The sequence below is a fragment of the Lepidochelys olivacea genome (genome assembly GCF_965140295.1).
Source record: "Lepidochelys olivacea isolate rLepOli2 genome assembly, chromosome: 10".
NCBI lineage: Eukaryota > Metazoa > Chordata > Testudines > Cheloniidae > Lepidochelys > Lepidochelys olivacea.
Genome location: NC_140420.1, coordinates 69,598,870 through 69,615,518, shown reverse-complemented (window position 1 = coordinate 69,615,518; position 16,649 = coordinate 69,598,870). Strand labels below are relative to the sequence as shown.

The 16,649-nt window shown below is 41.5% G+C and overlaps 1 protein-coding gene across 2 annotated transcripts in view; it reads left to right on the top strand.

The window, feature by feature from the left end:
• Positions 1 to 309: 309 nt before the first annotated feature.
• ZFAND6 (zinc finger AN1-type containing 6) overlaps positions 310 to 16,649 on the top strand; it is a 48,812-nt gene continuing 32,472 nt past the window's right edge. Inside the window, exon 1 of one of the 2 annotated variants that reach the window (XM_084640753.1) lies at positions 310 to 426. The gene's annotated coding sequence lies outside the window, so the exon portion shown is untranslated. Of the gene's footprint in view, positions 427 to 8,981; positions 9,061 to 16,649 lie in introns of those variants that run through there. The other variant, XM_084640752.1, reaches the window with a different exon arrangement.

The window sequence follows — 16,649 nt, the reverse complement described above, 5'->3', positions numbered from 1 at the left end:
ACATCCCCGCTCTCCTTCCCAATCTCCTAGCCCACACTTGCCGCTCGCCTCCCCACTCCCCATAGCCTCTGCCACGCTCCCGCCCTTAGCTCACCTACTGCCCACCCCCCTCTGCGCTGCACCCCATCCCCCCTCTTGTGCTACCCCGGCTGGCTCAGGCGGCTGCGGCGCACCGGGGCGCTGTCCCTTTAAATCCCTCTCTGTCCAGCTCTGTGGTTCACGTCGCCGCCGTCCCCTGTAATAATTAGTTGCGGGAGCCGGTGCTACCCTCCCGCCCGCCCTCCCGGCTCCGCCAATCAGCGCCCGCCCGCGTCACTCTCAGGGCAACGAAACAGAAAAAAAAAAAAAAGTTTCGTAAAGAGCGAGCGAGCGGGGCCAGCGGCGGCGGCCAGGCGGGGTGGGGGCTTCAGCGGGCCCCGGAGCCAGGTAAGAGCGGGTGCCAGGCTACGGGGGCCCGCTGGGCGGCTCCCCAGCATGGTGATGGGGGGCAAGCTGCTCTCCCCCCTCCCCAGCCCCGGGCGTAAAGGGACTAGCGGCCCCGGCGTGAGGGGGGCGCCCTGGCCGCAGCGGGGCCCTGGAGAGAGGAGTGGGGCCAGGAGGGGGGCCCCACCGCAAGGGGACCTCGGGACGAGTAAAGGGAGGCGAGGGGGTGCCCCCCCCCTAGGGGAGTACGGGGCCGGTGGGGCGCACCCCTCCCACACACAAACATAGGAAGTGAGTCTCACCCAAGGAAGCTGCTGTTGCCCCCACCCCAGTCCTTGGGTGTTTGTGTGGATGAGTCAGGTGAGCGTCCAGGAAGGAGCACCTGGCTGTGTGTCTCAATCTCTAGGACTTCCTGTAATTTGTGGGGCACGGGGGGGGGGGGGAATATATGGGGCTTGGACTCAGCCTGTCAGATACAGAGGGTTGAAGGAATCAAAATTGAGTTCCACACTGTCTGTTGTATTTAATTGGTGGTTTCTCCCTTTTTTGAGTTGTTTCTTCTCTTCCCCCCCCCCATAACCCCCAACACTAATAGCATGAAAGCCCAAGGGCAACTTTATAAGGGTAAAAACAACGAGGAGTCCTTGTGGCACCTTAGGGATGAACAAATTTATATGGGCATAAGCTTTTGTGGGCTAGAACCCACTTCATCAGGTGCATAGAGTGGAAAATACAGGAGCAGGTATAAATACATGAAAAGATGGGAGTTGCCTTACCCAGTGTGAGGTCAGTCTAACAAGACAATTCCATTAAGAGCAGGATACCAACGGAGGAAAAATAATAAATTTTGTAGTGGTAATGAGAGAGGCCCATTTCAAACAGTTGACAAGAAGGTGTGAGTAACACTAGGGGGAAAATTAGGTTTAGGTTTTGTAATGACCCAACCACTCCCAGTCTTTATTCAGACCTAATGTGATGGTGTCCAGTTTGCAAATTAATTCCAGTTCTGAAGTTTCATGTTAGTCTGTTTTTGAAGTTTTTTTGTTGAAGAATTGCCACTTTTAGGGTAGAATTTCTACTTGTGTCCTTCAGTGACAGTTCCCCTTCCCTTGTTGTTACTAAACTTGTTTGCAGGTATGTTGGCTTCTACCGTAGGGATGGCTGAATTTCAGAGGTGATGTGATTCGTCTGTTTTGTAGAGTGTTATGTGATCTTTCTGAAGAAAAGGTGCTATATGGAGGTGGCCAGAATAGAGTGTCTTGACTTATTTAACCAATCCAAAATTATTTTGAGAGAATTTTCATAAATTGTTTTTTCAACCAGCTCTACTGCCATGTAAACACAGGGGGACTGCTGCTTCTGTTGTAAGGGTAAGGATTGAGTTTGTATGCCTGTGGTTTTTATACAGCAACCAGCACTCCATTGAGGGCGGGGGGGGGGTGTTAGGGCCTTAGGACAGTACTATAATATAAATATTGATTACTAGGATGGCTTCAATTCAGAACACCTGGCTGTTTGGGAGCATGTGGATGAATTTTGCTTCCTGAACAATCTAAATTGTGGTACTAAGCTCCTAGTCGAACCAGTGTGTATGATTGACTTAGGATTTCATTTTAAAATATTGCATTTTTTCTAGTCCTTACAATTGTGAAAATAACCTTCCAAATGTAACCTTGATGCAGTGCTCTCTTTCCAGTCTCTGAAAAGCCTGAAATGCTAGGTTTGAGTGGTGTGAGCATCCCCTTTTGTCTCAGTGGGTTGTTAACTCTGAAAGAATGACTTCTCACTGATCTTTTTTTACACAAGTGTGCAGCAAATGTATTTATGTAGTGGCAGATACTCACCAGGAATGGTTGTGGCAGAAGCGGCTGCACCTCTTTTTCCCAGGGTTTATAAACGTGTACTACTAGGTATGTCTCGCACGGTTGCACTGCTTTCCCTAACTCTTTGTCTGCACTTGTTCTGTGACTGAAATCCGTGCCCAAAAGGCTTGGGGGGAGTGGGTAGAGAAATTAGTTGGTGGGTTTTTTTCTATTCTGCTGCGGGTATATAATCTACTTTCAATTATTGTCAAACTTCTATTAACATTTAGTGTATTGAGGGTATTATATATCCCTAACTTTGTAGCCTTGACCTTTAAAACTGAAGTTCAGTCCTCTCCATTTCATCCAGTTATTCCTTGTGATATCCTTCTGCTTCAACCTTAAATAATTCCTTTCTTGGTGTGTTTACACTCTCTTTGAATTGTAGATGGTTAATCATAATCTCATTCCCTTAGATGATTAGCAGAGTTATATGTATCTAGTCCTAAACTTTCTTTAATTTCTTAACCATTTTCTTCAGGCTTCTTAATGATTTTTATTGCTGCTCTTTGAATTCTCTCTAATCTATTGATATCTTTCTGGTATTGAGGTACATAGAAATGTATTTTGCACTAGAAATGGTCTCCAATGTGTCCTATAGAAGGGGATGGTCCCCTTCTATCTAGTCCAGGGGTTCTCAAACTTCATTGCACTGCAACCCCCTTCTGACTACAAAAATTACTACACGATCCTGGGAAGGGGGAGAAGCCTAAGCCTGCCTGAGCCCTGCTGCCCTGGGTGGGAGAGGAGTGGGGGAGGGGCGTGGGCCAAAGCCTGAGCCCTGCTGCCCTGGGTGGGTGGATGGGAGGGGTGTTGGGCCAAAGCCTGAGCCCCGCCGCCCCTGGCAGGGAGCCAAAGCTGAAACCAATGGGCTTCAGCCCCAGACAGGGGCCTTGTAACCTGAGCCCTGCCACACAGGGCTTGGGCTTTGGCCACTGGCAGTGGAGCTTAGGCTTCGGTTTTGGCCCTGGGCCCCAGCAGGTCTTAAGTCAACCCTGGTGATCCCATTAAAATGGGCTCCTGACCCACTTTGGGGTCCCGACCCACAGTTTGAGAACCCCTGATCTAGTCCATAATATACCTTTTTGTTCTGCCCAAAGTATCATTGTGTGGTATGTGTATAGTGTTTTTGTTCATTTGCTGTATATCACTGCAAGCTTATCTGATTTGATATTCACTACTGCTCCTCTATCACTTTTGGTGTGACTGCTTTTCAGGTGTCGCCTTCACCACTGAATAGTTGTGATTTTTTTCTTTCCTCCAACTTTCATTACTTTTTTTTAAAAGAAATCCCAAACTATTTCCTGCATGTATTTATGTCTTCAGGTCCCTTTTGTATTATTTTTTTGTCTTCATAAGCAATTAGTTTGGTATATTATACATATGGAAAGTGGCTTCTAGTTTGTCATAGTTTTGCTCTCATAACTCAAGTGGTGTATATTAGAAAATGTAAGAACTTACGGTGTTTATAAATTCAACATCTGATTACCTTAAACTCAAACTGTCTCCACAAAACCCCAAACAAATAACTTACCACTCTTTTTAAAGTTATCAGTAGAGGACAGAAATATTAACACAAGCTACTGAGAAGTTACTATGGTTACTGATTAGGATACCTCCTGTTCCTGTGAAAATGTGTGCTTTTGTGTAGCAACTATATTAATCACTTCTCTTTTAAAGAATCGTAAGTACACTTGGCAGCTAATTGGGATAAAGTTATGCACCTGGATCTTGAGTAGCCTTTCTGAGTCAGGTGTTGAACAAATTTTGGCTTGTTCTATATAGGCTTACGGGACATGCTTATTTCAGTTTAGAGAAAAGGGCATACATTGATACTGTACATACATATTCTTAGGCCATTGAATTCAGCATGCTCAACCATACTGTAGGATACTGCTGTTGCACCTGAGCAAGATGGCTGATGTCAAGGGAATGCTCTGGATCCTTCCACAGGGGCTGTAGCCAAAAGGCATGATGTATGATGTCTACCACCAGAGCTTTCACCTATATAGTTCTATAATAGTCACTACTCTTTCCTGGTCCTATTGAATATCATAACCCTTGGGAGTGATTGAGACTTCTTGAAGCTACAGTTGTCAGAAAGATGTAGCCAATACTCAACTGTTTATACTTGGTGAAATCTCTCTGTCACCCAGGTATCCCAGCATCTGGGTTTGGAACTGTCTGAAGCTACTCTGTCCTGTTTTATGCTCCTAGGCAGAAGGAAGCACTGTAAGGTGCTTTCTGTCACACTGACAATTTGGGACTATTGGAGACTTCAGGGTATTTAATGTATAGGGTCTTTCAGGATATTTTGTCAGACTTTCCTATACCATCAGTCACAAAAACCCGTTTGACCTTCTATGGTTAGCCAGGCATCTAAGGGCTGGACTTGGTCATGTGCACTTTTGTTATTTCCAGACTTGATTGTAGCATTGCAGTATATCTTGGGTTGAAAGCATCAAGAAAAGCACTAGACTGCGATGTTTACCAAGAGCACATCTATATACTGCTCATTCTGCTAGCTTCCTGTTGAACACATAGTCAGCTTCAAGGTCTTGGTCCTAATCCTCTGGGTTTACCCTAGAATACCTGAAATACTGCTTAACCATTCAGGCACTTGACTGCCATTGACGGTTTTGCTCCTTTTGAATAATGGAATTGTATATCACTAAGGAGAAGCTCATCTGCACAGGGAAGAGTTTGTTCTTGGTGGTGGAATTCACACCCACAGGATCAAAGGATGAACACTAACTTCAAAACTTTCAGCTGAAAATGCAAATCTCCATTCTTTGATCTTTCCACACAGCTTCTCATAACCTACTAGCATATCTGAAAAATGGAATCTCATGCAACTAACTCATGGAGGAGCAGGTATAAATAGAATACATCAGTGATGTAAATGACTCTCTCTTTTGAGGATGATGCCCAGATATCATGCCCATCACCATGGTATAAGAAAGTGAACAGAATAGTGTTTGGAATATACTTTTGAAACAATTATTTGTATGTTCATGTAGTTATTTCACTAGTAGTACAAGTAAGTCATCTGTTGAGAGAATGGCTATTTTAATAGAATAATTTAAAGTATTCAGAGATAATCTGGTGATCAATAGATATACTATTTTCAAAATGATAAAGAATAGTAAACTTTTTGTATATAGTAACTTCAAAAGCATAATTACTGTTTGTGTAAATATTCATAAATTTTGAAATTTGCCTGGGGTGGGAAAGTTAAATATCTGCCTTTTAATTTTAAGTTATGGTAATAGTTAACAGTGGAAAACAGGTTAAAAGTTAGAGCTGCATTTCTTAAAAAAAACACACCCAAGAATGAACCCCATAAGAGTACTGGCATATTGACAGCCCTGGAGGCTGAGGACCTTTTTCCACAGTGCAGGTACAGCACATGAAGGCTGTAGTTCCCTACATTGCTTTGCCATTTATTAACCTGTAGAAACCTAGAGGTAAGTGTTATGTGTTTCCTAAGAGTCCTTCACAAATGGTACCAATTTTTGGCAGGCTTTTGTGATTCACACATGTCCATAGGGACCTGGACTGTGACTGACATGTTTTTACATAGATCACCGAACAGCCATCAGATGAAAGCTTTTGATCACTACCATTCTGTTCTGTTTGAACTGGAGACTTAAATGTAACCGGCTCAGTTCTTCTTTTCCTGAGCTATCTAGTCTCACTAATTTGCTATATCTTTTATGTATCTTAATATTGCAGCAGAAATAGACTTCTGGGTTTTCTACAATTAAAATAATCAAATGAGACTTAGGCACCTTCTTTTCTTACTCCTGTCCCCAGAGCAAGTTACAGTAGCAGCTAAAATTTGAATTTGTCTTCAAGGCTGCTCATGCTCAGAGCTTCCCTAATTAAGGTTTGCAACTATGATGATCACACCAGTTTCTGCTGTCTCTGACGATGTTAAAGAGCAGCAGAGGCTTAACTTCCCTTCTGAGTTTGAAATACAGTGAATTTCTTCAGACTCTGATCCAGACGAATATAGGATGTGTGCAGAAATTAAACCTATGAAATTGGTGTCCTTCATGCTCATTTTCAACAGTCCTGATTGTGGTTGTCTTTGAGGCTGGACAGGGATTTGAGCAACAAAATTCTAACCTGGATGTCTAATCCCTAAATTCAGCTGTATTCACACATGAACTTTGATATGTAATAGATAAGAATCCAAGCCAGTTGTGTCCTTATCTCACTTCTCTGATTTTGGGGGGGTGTTGGTTTACTTCACAAGGGCAGCAGACTATTCCCTGGCCCACTTAATAAAAGTAGGGTATCCCTGGACAAAATTTTCTCCCCTTTTGCTGCTATGCAGTGTGCTATTTGTTTGGATGTTGCAGATTGCCTGGTGGTGGCTGCATTTCTGTGGTGATGGATAGGTATGGATTTTTAAAGCACTCTGGGATTCTTCAGGAGGAAAGGTACTATGTAAATATATGCAACCTTATATTGTGTAAGCGACAAAACTTGTTTTTAGGGCAGAAGATGTTGCCTTTCCAGAGTAGGGTGATTTTGATCGTAAGATTTTTGTGACTGCAGCTATTTTTCTCACAGACGTGCAACTTCATGAACTCCAAACTGAAAGTTAGAAGTTTGTCCTGGGTATCGTGACCCTTTACAATTCTTAGTCATGTTGCTTTATTTGCCTAAACTATGTTCTTGCCATCGATTGCTTAGATTGAGTTGCACTTTTATGATTTAATGCTGTCTTTTGCAATACAGCTGTGAAACTGTATGAAGAGGATCTGAGTAACTTTATTCTTAATGTTCTGTGCGTTCAAAGTACCGAATTCTCACAAAGCATCTTGCGATTAGGCCTCTGAATTGACTTTTTCAGTTAGTATATGAGACACTATAATACATTGTGCAGATGTAGAGCCTTCTTAAAGTTAGCCCTTTTATAGTGGTTTTTTTTTAAAGAAGCTTTTTTTTTTAGAAAGTGGTGCATGCATTAAAATGCAGCCTAGTACTTTGCTGTAAATATTCCCCTCGAATGTGGGGGGTAATATAGTATTTTTCTATGACTAACTTATCTTGGACTTTTAATCTATAATAGCAAAATAGTTTAGAGGGGCCCATTGCTCTACAAATACAATCTTGGAGACCCTATTTAAAACAGTTATCCCTCAACACTGTTGAAATTGGCATCCATTTTGCAGTATAGCCTAGACCTTAATTATTTCAGAAGGAAAGCTGCTGCAATGGAGTCTTGAGGAAAGAGGGGTGAAAGAGGGCTGGGAATTGGCTGTTCTCCCTGGAGATCTGTTTCCTTCTCCTCTCTCCCTCCCTCTAACTTTTCCGTTGTATTAAAAAACCAAAATTACCCCCCCCCCCACACACACACAAACAAACAAAAAAAAAACCACGACAAAAAGTACAAATGTGCAGATAATTCACAGCTTGTACCATCCTGGATATAGTTTGAAACTGATGAAATATTAAACCCATGAAAATTTTGCATGTAATACAATACTAACTGGGCAAACTGTGGTGGCACTAAGAGGGGGAGGTATCCTGTTCATCTGTCAGTCTCCAGATTACAACATTTTCTGGGTTGAGTCAGGGAGAGGTCTTCCTGAAGTGATCTGTGCATTTGTGAGACATGATGTGAGATGCCTCTTTATTCTGTGTAATTTTTTCCCCCTGAATGTCAGGCTTGTCAGTTAGGTAGACTTTTTTGGCTGATGGGGAGAGAACTGTTCAGATTTTTTTTTTTTTTTTTTTGCAATGATGCCTAAGATCTTGATGATACAAACTGACAGTATTTTGTATTATACAGTTATGATGTATAAAGATCAGATTAATGGAATATTTAGTCATAATCTAATTATCAGATCTAATTAGAATTTTTTAAAAAATAGTTTTAAAATACTGTTAAAGATTGGATCAGCAAAAAATAAAAACCACGGACTGTCTGACACAGAAACATACATAGACCCTGGTAAGATCTAGATATTGGCTTCCACACTATGGAAACACTTTTGCTGAGTCATGTCTTAAATTAGCAGAAGAAAGCAGGTTGAAACAAGTGACTGACTATTCATATTTTCAAGTTTAGATTACTAAATCATACCTTGAAAGTTACATATAGTGTGCCTAATTTTTCAGTTAGTTTATTCTGTGATTTTTAAATAGTGAATTTGTTCCTGAAGCTTGAATTAAATTTTATCCTATATTAAAAAGCAAGTAGCAAAGCTTTATATAGGTAGAATTCTTTCAATTTCACTTCATGAAGTTTTACAGTACATCTAGTTCTTTAATAATAGACTGATCAGATATGTCAAAAGTATGTATTCTTTAACATCACTTTTATATTTCTAGGTAAAACCCTATGAATCCATATGGTTTTGAGTGCTATGTTCAAGATTTGGAGTGGCAAAGTCTAGGCTTTCACTGTTCAGTTTTATGTAATGTTAATTGGTATGAAGCTGGTCAAAATAATGTAATAAAATGCTGTAGTTTGGCACAACTGAAGACTTGTGTGCTGTTTCTTTAAGAAACCAGCTAGTCCAGGGTGTTTTAACCAGCTTAACCTAACCTGCTAGCAAGGAAAAGTTCTTTAAATAATGGATATTAAGTTTTACCAATGAGAGATACTAGTTTTACTGAAAGGGTGGAGTTTTTTCCATTTCAGCCACTAGAATTGAAGAAGGTGGGGCTTTCTGTTCAGGTTAGGTTGCTCAGGAGTACAGCTTCCAGTGAAGTTAATCTGGGGTGAAGCAAACAGAAAATTGTGCAGATTTTCTTGGTAGGATTTTTTGTTTGTTTGTTTTAATCTTGTTGTATTTCTTCATTTTACCCTTTAAGGCACTTATGCTTATGTGTGTGCCAAATTTCATGATTGTTTTGTTTTCCAGTGCTGGCAGAATATTAAAATGTATGCGGGGAAGCAGAACAAAAGGGCTCTTTGGGCAGGAAATAAGCTGTTGAGAGATGCAAACTTGATTGAGTTTCTTTTATCATTTATTGCTAGTTTAAAGTTTGGTATTTTTATTTGGAAAAAGTGAAGTTGTACAACAATATCTTACCTAGTTGTGTTAATTGTAAAAAAATTGAGGATCATGCTGCTGTTTTCTATAATGTTGTGTAACTCCAAAAGAGCTTTATTTTTAACTCTAACTTCTCTGGCTCTGATGAGACTTGAATTAACTGAATGTGACAGTTGCTACTAGATTATACAATGATAACATTTGTTTAAAGTCATCTGCCTTTGTTTTAAGTCATGTCCATGATTATATCACTTAAGATTGATGCTATTTATTTTTTGTGTTGTACTTTAAAAAGGAGAAGAACACTTTGTATAGATTTTGGTGTATTAGGAACAGTGTATGCAAAGAGGTTTAAAAGCTAGATTTAATGTATTCTAAGTCCTCCCCCGACCCCCCCTTCTCTTAATACAACTTCCTGGAATATCAAGGACCATCAGAGCTCTGATTTTAAAAAACAAAACAAAAGGGGGCCAGGGAGGAAATTAATTCTTCTTGTGTTTGTTGCAGCCGCTGTCCTTCCAGCTGAAGATGGGGCTTCCTTCAAAACTAATCAATACCCTATCACCCTGAATCTTATGTGTTGAGCATAGTGTGGTGGTTACTTGTTGTTTGGGAGTGGGGTGATGGTTATCTTCAGTTTCTGCACCATTTTTTTTTTTTCCTTTCGGCTTTCATATTTAGGGATGAGTTTTTAGTAATACCTTTTCTCAGTGTCCCAAGGGTCTTCAGGCTTGGAACATGCTATAAATTAGTATTATGGAGAGGAGTTTCTGTTGAGTATTGCAAAGTGTTTACTGTGATCCCTTTTTTATTCCTAGACAGAGAGATCAGATAGTGCCCAAGTCTGGGTATTTGGTTCAAATGCAAGGCATCCTTTTTTTTTGTTTGTTTGTTTTTAAAAGCCTTCCCTAATTTGCCCCCCTTCCTTCACAAAAGAGTCTGTATATGCATGTGTGCATGCACACACAGTTGTATTCATGCAACCTGATCCTTGGGATCAAAGAAATACTATGTTATGTTCTCTGACATTGATTAACTTTAATGCTTAGATACCAAGTTGATGGATGCATTACAAATAGCTAAGATGTGGCAGTACCTGGAAGTTTGGGGAATACAAGAACAGACATGAAAATCAAACCAGGATCTTCCAAGTGACCACGCAGAGCATTTCACAAGATAGTTAGACATGGTCAACATAGTACACTTCACACATTTTCAATTTTCCATTAGTTAATTTTCTTTAAAAAAAAATTGGATTATAAATAGGTTTCATTTTTGTCTAAGTACATCCTAATACAGTGGCATCTCAGGCTTGGTTTGGTATTTTATAGGCTTACACACACTTAATACATATTCTGATTTTATTATAGCATAATTTTATTCACTTTCTAAACTTTTTTGGAATGTGTTTCTCTACTAGTAAGTATTATTACAAAATGCATGACCATCAAACTATGGAATTATTTTTAATACTCATCAGTAGCTCTACTGGCCATTCTAACTGCCTTTGGGCCAGATGCCTCTTATTTAAATGGCTACTCCTTAATTAGAGGAGAAAGGGAGTACTTAGACAAAAGTTGACTTTAAGTGCAAAGTGTCACAAATATCTTTCAGCTGAAGTTAGGCCTTAATTGAGTGACCAGAGTTCATGTTTCAAATGAAAGCAAAAAGAAAAAATAAACGACAGGCTTATATTTGTGCAAACTAAGCATATATTATATGTATGTATATTTAATGTACACAAGCAAAATCATACATATTTGTGTAATATTAGATACTAATTATGCAGAATGCTGCTTTTACTTAGCTGACATTTTCAGCAGACTTTTCCAGTTTAACTTATTTCAAACCAGTCAGTGGTTGAAGCAACCATTCTTTAATTTTTCTTCTATATGATCTACCTAGCTAGTAAAGAAGGGACCAGTAATTTTCCTGATGCATTAAACTTTCAGAAGTGACCTGTTCCAAGTTTTCACCTCATGTATATAATTCTGATTGGCCCTAAAGGATAAACGTACAACTTTGCTGGCATGGCTGGAGAACTTCTGTATCAAGATACAGCAGGTAGTCTTGCCTGTATTCAGAATTGTAGATAAGCAATCTGAATACATTTGCTAGTTATTCCAGCAATTTATACTAGTAAAACATTATCTTACACTGTGACAAGTCTTCTACACACTGAGGGGTGTGTCTTCTGTGTTCGAAGATTCATGTACATACTACTTACGTCAAGATGGAAATTTACACATCTGATGTAACTGAAGTTTACATTCTCTTTAAGATTAAACTCCTAACAGACACTTAGGGCTAGATCATGCTTTCTTCATCCATTCATGGAAAAGAGGGCAAAGGCATCGGTGACCTCATGGACCCATTCTTCCTCCCACCTACCTGCTGAAATCACTCCATGGAGTAGTGATTGGATGGCCCTGCATTGAGCATGGGTGTAGCTGAAGCACACTGACCCCCCCATCCCCCCCCTGCCCCTTCAGCCCTGTGTAAACTACTTGGGAAAGTTAGTACAATTTGAGGCTGTATTGTATTTCCCATGGAACTCCCTTCATGGTGAGAATACTGCTTTAAGGTTGTCCAAACTAGGAAAAGTGGTGTAGTATTAATATGTTTGTAAAAACTGCATTGTCCATACTAGAATTTTTACCATGTTAGCTACCATCTATTTTCCTAGTGAAGACAGGGCCTAAATGGGGATCCAAGGGGCAGCTTTGGTTGTTGGTGCTGTGCTGCCAGCAGGTGGATTAGGGATAGGATACTGGAGGTACCGAGCTCATACATAAGAACAGGGACTTCAAGTAGATATCCTTGGCTTCCCATGGTGTGGAATTTTGCTGAGGAAGAGGTTGACTATTTTCACACAACTTTGTTACAGTATAATCAATCAATAATATGACCTGTAAAGCAATAAAAAATAGCTTTCGCTCATTTTAGCTGCATTAAGATGTATATAACAGAGCCTTGAAAAGTTTCTTCAACATAACGTGGGTTTTTTTTCCTGCTTGTTTTTTTTTTACTTTAGAAATATCAGAAACGTTAAGTCCTTCCCTGATTTTGTTGGATGTGTGAGGGTGTGTGGAGGCTTTGAACTGAGGGGGTAAACCGCAGCTCAAGGAGACATACCCCTGGTGTGCTAAAAATAGTGTATAGCAGCATGAGCAGAGGGAGGGACTAGTCACCCTATGTACCCATCCAAGACCCTAGTAAGTACTCAGGCAGCTAACCCCTTGTGCTGCTGAGGCTATATTCTGTTCTTATTGAGCTAGCATGAGTGTGTCTCCTTGAGCTGGAATTTATACCTCCAACTCAAAGCGTAGACATACCCTCAGATATATGTGGTAACCTCTCAACCCTTAATTGAAGGGTGGGGGGCAGGTGATCTATTATTTCAACTGTGTTTATGGGGCTTTTGAGTTAAATAGGGATTAGCAAAAACCATGCTTTATACAGTCTAAATGAAAAGCATTTCCCTCCCTCAATCAGGTCTCACTTTCTTATTATGCTCCTAGTTCTCTAGTTGTTCATAATCTTTCAGGTAAAATGGGGTAAACAAGACACGAATTTTTAATGTTACATACAGAGAACTTTCTAAAAAAGGTTTTATTCATCATGAAGAAACAAAATGAGTTAAAACCTAATTTCTTCCCCCACCCCTTTAAGACCGCTTCAGGCAACTTCTTGAGGCTCTTTGTCAAATAACTGAAGCCTTGAACTTAAAGGCGCGTCTTCACTAGCAATGTTAAAGCGCTGAGCTCTCCCAGTGCTCTAAAAAAACCACCTCCACAATGGGACTAGCTCCCAGCGCTGGGAGCACAGTCTACACTGGCGCTTTACAGTGCCGAAACTTGCAGCGCTTGGGGGTGTTTTTCCATCCCCCTGGGCGAGAATGTTGTAGCACTGTAAAGTGCTCGTGTCGACAAGCCCTTACATGCTAAACAAGCTGTAGGGATTTAAAGCTTCATATTTGCCAGAAGGTGGTGATGAGGGGTATAAGAGGGTGAATATTTACTTCCCATACAGTAGTTTTTAAATGGGAAATCCATAGAAGTTACCCCTTCTGCTGTTAACCTGTCAAGATTTGCAGAACCTGAACTTGTCTCTGCATTCATAGTTTGGGCTTCCTGTGCACAGGGTGATTCCTGGTCAGCCATCTTATGTTGTGCCATGACACATTTGTATCGTAACACTGGCAAATACCACATCCTGAAGGATAGCCTAATATGTAGTAATACCATGTTTACTGGACCAAACTCTGAACAGCATGGCTGGCCTGGCGGGCTCTGACAACCACCCAAACAGTTTAAGTAGCCCATGTTTTAAGACAGTAATGCTATGGTGTGCCTTCTGTGATTCATAGTGCTAATTTGTGTAGCCACATGAGGTGTTGGGGGGAGAGAGAAATACAAATTCAAAGCCAAAAATTAGGCCAAATTTTTAGGCCAAAAATTAGCTATTGCCAGCATACTTGAATGTGCTGTATTGGACTTCTGAAATTCTTTTACTAATAACTATTTTCAACCACAAATGTGTGTCTGCACTACACTTAACTTTGGCAAAGATGCTCATGCTCGGCGTGAGCTTTCGTGAGCTACAGCTCACTTCATCCGATGCTCAAATAAATTGGTTAGTCTCTAAGGTGCCACAAGTCCTCCTTTTCTTTTTGCGAATACAGACTAACACGGCTGTTACTCTGAAACCTGTCCTTAATGGTGTAGTACTTCTGTTGTCCAGTAGAACATTGTTTAAAGCAGCTTAGGAGGACAGGTGTGGCAATACAGTGAACATTTCTTAACAAGAGATCTGCAGCTTTTTGGTAAATTGGTATGTCTGTTAAAGGGTGAGAATGCAAAATGAGAAGTTGAAGGTGGTTTTTCTTGTCTAGCTTCCCGAATTCAAGTAAGCAGCTTACCAAGGTAGCTTTTGTTGTCAGTGCAGGGGAGTTTATATGATTAAAATTTTCGAAGAAGTGTATTAGGCTTTTTATGTTGGGATAGTTCTAACAATAATTGCATGATACCGTGGGATATTGGTGTTAAATCTTGGAATAAAGTTGATTTGCAGTTATATTTATGGTAATCCATTAACAGTTCAACAACTTTGGCTGAGTAAAATTCAAAGATAAGTGGTCATGTAATCACTACACAGTATCAAAAATCCCACTTTATTAAGAGTTAGGGTTTCCAGGTGTCCAGTTTTTGACCGGAACACCCGGTCAAAAAGGGAACCTGGTGACTCCAGTCAGCACCACTGACCGGGCTGTTAAAAGTCCGGTTGGCATAGGGCTGGCAGGCTCCCTACCCAGGTCTGTGTGGCTCCCGGGAAATAACATATTCTTCTGGTCCCTATGCGTAGGCGCGGTCATGGGGGCTCCATGCACTGCCCCTGCCCTGAACGCTGGCTTTGCAGCTCCCATTGGTCAGGAACTGCGGCCACTGGGAGCTGCACCTGCAAGCAGGGGTTGCGTGCAAAGCCTCCTGGCCATGTCTCTGCCTAGGAACCTGAGGGACATGCCAGCCGATTCCTGGGAGCCGCCTGAGGTAAGCACCCCCCACAGCCTGCACCCCTCACACACTCCTGCACCTCAGCCCCCAGCCCAGAGCCCCCTTCTGCACCCCAAACTCCTCATCCTTGGCCCCACCCCAGAGCCTACACATGCAGCTAGAGCCCTCATTCCCTCCTGCACCGCAACCCCCTGCTCCAGTCCAGAGCCCCCTCACACACTCTGAAACCCTCAGCCCTGGCCTGGAGCCCCTTCTTGTACCACAATTCCCCCATCCCTGGCCCAACCGCAGAGCCTGCATTCCCAGCCAGAGCCCTCACCCACTTTTGCACCCCAACTCCCTGCCTCAGTCCAGAGCCCCCTCCCACACCCTGAACCTCTCATTTCTGGCCCCGCGCTGGAGCCCTCACCCCTCCAGCTCTCCAAGCCACTGGCCCAGCCCAGTGAAAATGAGTGAGTGAGCGTGGAGGGAGGGAGCGACCAGCGATGGAGAGAGAGGCCTCAGAGAAGGGGCAGGGCCTCAGGGCAGGGGTGGGGCAAGGGTGTTCAGTATTCTGTGGTTAGAAAGTTGGCAACCCTATTAAGAGGTGGTGAAACACAAAATGAAACATGACAGTCCAAAATGAGACTTGTGTCCACCTCAGTAGAGCAGCAGGGATTTTAAAGAGGGGGATTATGAATTATTTTACAGAGCACATAAGCAACTGTTTTTAAACAGCAGACTTCTATTAAAAACACACTTTGCTTGGGCTTTGCGGTTTAATGTTACAAAGACCCTCTTTTATTTCTAAAAATGAGCAGTCAACTAATTTACAACAAATCAGTTTCCCAGTAAGATTTAGAGGTCAGAATAGAAAGGATGAAAGCTTTCATCTCACTATATTTAAGTAATTCTTGTGGTTTGGCCCAACTTTCAAATATTGAAGCCTTTTCATAGGTGTAGTACAGATTGTAAGTTTGATTTAAAACTAGGTGTTATGTACCATATTGTTAACAGTCAACTAAATTTCTTATCTTTTGCATTTTAAAAAATAACTTGCTTCTGTTCTATCCTTTTTATTATCCTTAATGTCACACCGTTCTCTTAACTAATCACAATGTATCTTCCTTCATTTTCATGTGTGCTCTCTCTCTCTCTCCATTGCTATACTTCCACCCTATGTTTTTTTCCTATATATCTAAGTAGAATTGCTCAGTATACTTTTCTAACTTGCCAGAAAGAGTGACTTGTACATATTGTCTACAAAACTACATTTTAGAGATTTCAAACTGACATGGCTAATGTTTAGTTTGATTTTACTACAGCAATTAGCTTGCCATTCTGCAAAGTCACAGTGTGACCTATGGCCTCAGTTTTGTATGCATAGTACATAAACCAGTCCTTGCATGCTGCTGTTGCCCATTTATCCCTATATCTTTCTAATATTTACATCAGTTCTTCATTGCACAACCACAAATTCCAGAAGTGATATCAGTCTGTCCCGTATATTGGAGAGTTCCTGACTCAGCCTTGATGACAGTTTAATTTCTCACTGTCCAGACCCTAGAATGCTGTTTATCCTGTCATAATAATTGACTGAAACGCTTTGGTAAGCTTTAATTGACCAGAAGGCTCCTTCCCGCAGCTCGCATTGGCCGGGAACAGCGATCTGCGGCCACTGGGAGCTGCAGGCAGCCGTGCAAATGTAAACAAACAGTCTAGTGGCCCGCTAGTGGATTACCCTGATGGGCCGCGTGCGGGCTACAGGTTGCCCACCACTGGTCTAAACACACAAAACAGAGGGGAAGGAATTATATAACATGCAAGCAAAATGACTGAGTTGATATTTGGCATGC